Source organism: Henckelia pumila, chromosome 2 (genome assembly GCF_033568475.1).
Source record: "Henckelia pumila isolate YLH828 chromosome 2, ASM3356847v2, whole genome shotgun sequence".
NCBI classification, from domain to species: Eukaryota; Viridiplantae; Streptophyta; class Magnoliopsida; order Lamiales; family Gesneriaceae; genus Henckelia; species Henckelia pumila.
In genome coordinates, this window is record NC_133121.1 from 192,812,882 (window position 1) to 192,817,639 (window position 4,758).

The window sequence follows — 4,758 nt, forward strand, 5'->3', positions numbered from 1 at the left end:
AAGTAGCTTAGAGTCTTGTCTAACTCGGCTTCGTCAGGCTGAAGGATATGAGAAGGATCTGGATGATACTTTCGCAGCATAGAGACGTGAAAAACGTCGTGAATACCAGATAAAGACGGAGGAAGTGCAAGTCTATAGGCAAGATCGCCTATCTTCTCGAGAATCTCGTACGGCCCGATGAATCTCGGAGATAACTTCCCTCTCTTACCGAATCTGACAGTGCCTCTGAACGGAGAAATCTTCAGAAAGACTCGGTCTCCTTGATCAAAACTCAAAGGTCTACGCCTGACATTCACATACTTCGCCTGTCTATCTTGACCTGACTTCATTCTAGTCTGAATGATCTTCACCTGCTCTGCCATATCTCTAAGCATCTCCGGTCCCAAATCTGGTGACTCGGACAAATCATCCCAAAACAACGGAGATCGGCACTTCTTACCATACAAAGCCTCAAAAGGCGCCATACCGATACTCTAATGGAAGCTGTTGTTGTAAGAAAACTCGACAAGAGGCAAAGAATCCTGCCAACTAGTGCCAAAGTCTAGCACTACTGATGAAACTTAAAATTTGTAATTATTTATATGTTAAAAAATGTGTTTTAAAATTTAAGTTTAATTAAAATTATGAAGTTGTATTATTTTAGTGTTATGTGTTTATATTTAAATGTTTTACTAAAATGTTGTATTTTACGGTTTGCGCAGGTTTGGTAAAAATAAAATTACTCAAGCTACAGTGGTCATAATGGAGTAATCTCAAAACCTGTAGAATCACAAAAGAGGCATCTTCAACTTTGTAGAAGACAAGAAATTCCAAAAACTTCATTAAGATGATCAAAATAATAAAACATCAAAATGGAGATAGATTTACTTTTACTATGACCAGCTTGGAGTAAAAATATCATAAGTATTTCATATTTTATCCAAAAGGGGTGAATGAGTTGTCCAAACACATCTACACAAAATATCCTACGTGTTCTATGTTGAAAAGAAAGGCTGAATCGGTGGTCTAAGGCATCAAACATGCCAATTAAAGTTGGGTCATGGTATTGACATTCAAGGAGACAAGCACCCACCAACTTTACTATTTCACATTTAATGAGCCTTGGACTCTTCCTCTCATTTGGCCTATAAATAGATGTGTTGTATAAGCTTTGTAGTGTGTAAGAGTGTAGAGAATTCTTCATTTGTAAAATAAATATTGTGTGTGTGAGAATAAAAGTTTGAGTGTGCAAGTTTCTCAAGTTCAAGTATGAAATTTCTTTTATCTTTATTCTTGAGTTTCATGTTCATGGAAAGCTAAATCTTTTTATGTCAAGGTGAAAAGGTTTCATTGTTGGTCAAGTAAGATTGTCTATATTTTGTATATTCTTTTTTTTTCTATTTTTATTTTTACTAATTGATCTTTATTTGTAGGTATAATTTTGGATGATTTGTTGTTATCTATTTACATCAAATGCTTGGTACCTTGAATGTGGTTACCTTGATTTGTTGTCAAATATGATACAATAAATACTACAATAATTATATACTATAAATATATGTATCTATTTATAATAAAGTCATATATATTATTTAGACGATAGCGCGACACTGTCGGTTGTTCTAAATAATATATTGTGATTTGAACTAACATTTACTTTCTCGCATCTAACTTTTACTTTATCGCAACTAACATTTACTTTTCCGCAACTAACATTTACTTTCTCGCATCTAACTTTTACTTTTCCGCAACTAACATTTACTTTATCGCATCTAACATAAAGTCATATATTTTATTTAGACGATAGCGTGGCTCTGCCGGATGTTCTAAATAAAATATTGTGATTTGATCTAACATTTACTTTTATGTCAATTTATATTTATGCATTTATATATATATTATGGGTACCATGTATTAAATATCGGTTGATATTAATATAGTGGGAACTATATTATATGATATACTTGTTTAAATGTTTCATTGTTCTTTTATGTTTATTTTTATTTTAGTTTCTTTTATTTATTTTTATTAAGCAATCTTAAATAAACCAACAATGAACCTTTGAAACCTTGACAATTTTATAATTTGTGTATTTGAAGTTTTATAATAATATTTTCATCTATAATATATTATTGCTAAAATTAAACTTACAACATCCTCTCCGTGGATCGATCTCGTACTCACGAGTATATTACTTGCAGACAACCTACACTTGGGTGAATTACAATTTAAGTTGTAGCAAGTTTTTGGCGCCGTTGCCGGGGAGGTATAAATTAAGTTTAATTTTGTTATTATGTAAATAGTATGTTGTTTTTAATTGTATGATTGTTTGGAGTCGTAAACAAAGTGGTAGACTTGTTCGAGTAACTGAAAATATTTTAAACATGGACGATAATTCTAATAATCAAGATGATAATAATAATAATCATCATCATCAAGAATATGAACAACCAAGAACACTTAGGCATCATATGAATCCAATAAGAACTAGTACACCATCTTGTTTAGTTTTTCCTCCTGATGCATCTAATTTCAATTTTAAGCCACAAGTCATTCAACTTTTACCAAATTTTCATGGCTTAGATTCTGAAAATCCATATTTGCATTTAAGAGAATTTGAGGAGGTTTGCAACACTTATAATGATCAAAATTGTAGCATGGATACTGTTCGATTAAAGCTTTTCCCTTTTTCCTTAAAAGATAAAGCTAAAACATGGTTGCAAAATTTGAGATCAAGTTCAATAAGATCATGGGAAGAAATGCAACAACAATTTCTAAAAAAGTTTTTTCCTTCCCATAGAACAAACTCTTTTAAAAGACAAATTACAACTTTTTCTCAAAAACAAGGTGAAACATTTTATCAATGTTGGGATAGATATAAAGAGTTACTTAATACATGCCCACATCATGGTTTTGAAATATGGAGAATAGTTTCTCACTTTTATGAAGGTTTAATACCTAAAGATAGGCAAATGATAGAATTCATGTGTAATGGAACTTTTGAAGATAAAAACCCAAATGAAGCTATGGAATATTTGGAGTCATTAGCAGAAAATGCTCAAAATTGGGATAATATAGGCTCAATTGAACCACCAAGTAAAACCAATAATTCAACAAATGGAGGTGGTATTTATCATCTTAAAGATGATGTAGATGTTCAAGCTAAACTTGCATCTTTAGCAAGAAAAATCGATTCATTAGAAATGAAAAAGAGTGATCAATTAAAAAGTGTTCAAGAAATTGTTTGTCATATATGTGACACACATGATCATCTTACAAAAAATTGTCCTACTTTGCCTTCATTTAAAGAATGTCTCCATGAACAAGCCAATTATGTTAACAATTTTAAAAAACCAACATTAGATCCTTTTTCACAAACATACAATCCTGGTTGGAGAAATCATCCCAATTTTAGTTGGAGGAACGATAATAATGCACAACCTTCACAACAACCTTTTCAAAATAACCAAAGTCATCAAGGTTATGCTCCTTATATCCCACCTCCAAGAAAAAATTTTGAAGATGAAATTCATGCATACATTCAAAAGCAAGAGTCTATCAATATTCAAAACATTCAATCTATGAATGATTTGAAAGAAACTCTTGCAAAATTTGCATCTGCACTTAATATTCATGAAAAAGGAAAATTTCCATCTCAACCACAACCTAATCCTAAAAATCAAAATCAAGAAAAATTTGATCAAGTAAAATCTGTTATTACTCTTAGAAGTGGTAAAATAGTTAATGATCCATATAGTGATGAAAACAAAGATCAATTAAACTCAAAGAGTAAGGATTAAAATCCTGATACTTTTGAGAAAGATGATGCTTTGAGTCCTAAAAATAAGAAAATTGATGATAAAATAAATAAACATGTTCCTTTTCCTCATGCATTAGTAAATAATAAAAAACAAAAAAATGATTCTGATATTTATGAAGTTTTTAAACAAGTAAAAATAAATATTCCATTATTAGATGCTATTAAACAAGTGCCTTCTTATGCAAAGTTTTTAAAAGATTTATGTACTGTGAAAAGACAATTGCATGTAAAGAAGAAAGCATTCTTAACGGAGCAAGTAAGCTCTATTATTCAAAATAATTCTACCTTGAAATATAAAGATCCCGGTTGTCCAACAATTTCATGTATTATTGGAAAAAATAAAATTAAAAAAGCTTTGTTAGATTTGGGAGCAAGTGTGAATTTAATTCCTTATTCAGTTTATGAAAAGCTTAAGTTGGGAGATTTAAAACCTACATCTGTTACTCTTTTACTAGCCGATAGGTCAATCAAAATACCTAGAGGTATCGTAGAAGATGTGTTAGTTCAAGTCGATAAATTCATATATCCTGTGGATTTTATTGTCTTGGATACACAACCAATAGAAGTACATAACGAAATTCCAGTAATATTGGGACGTCCATTTCTAGCAACTTCAAATGCTTTAATTAATTGTCGAAATGGAATAATGAAATTGTCTTTTGGAAATATGACTTTAGAACTTAATGTGTTCAATTTATGTAAACAACCAAGTATTAATGAAGATGAAGATGATAATGCAATAGAAACAATTGTGGAAGAAAATATACACCAAGAAAACTTAAATCAACAATCTGAAGTTTGTTTAGTGGAAAGTTTTGATTCAAAAAATGTTTTTAAATCAAAGTTATTTGAAGAAATTAATGAACTTGAAGAAGTAAAAGAAAATGATCATCCAAAACTTGAATTAAAACCCTTGCCAATAGAACTAAAATATGCTTTTCTTGGTGAAAATCAAACAT

General features: G+C 30.4%; 1 non-coding gene across 1 annotated transcript; it reads right to left on the bottom strand.

Moving 5' to 3' along the window:
- Nucleotides 1-2,782: 2,782 nt before the first annotated feature.
- On the bottom strand, nucleotides 2,783-2,893 carry LOC140885744 (small nucleolar RNA R71). Its single transcript, XR_012151162.1, has one exon. It is a non-coding gene; the product is annotated as a small nucleolar RNA R71 (small nucleolar RNA).
- Nucleotides 2,894-4,758: the final 1,865 nt, after the last annotated feature.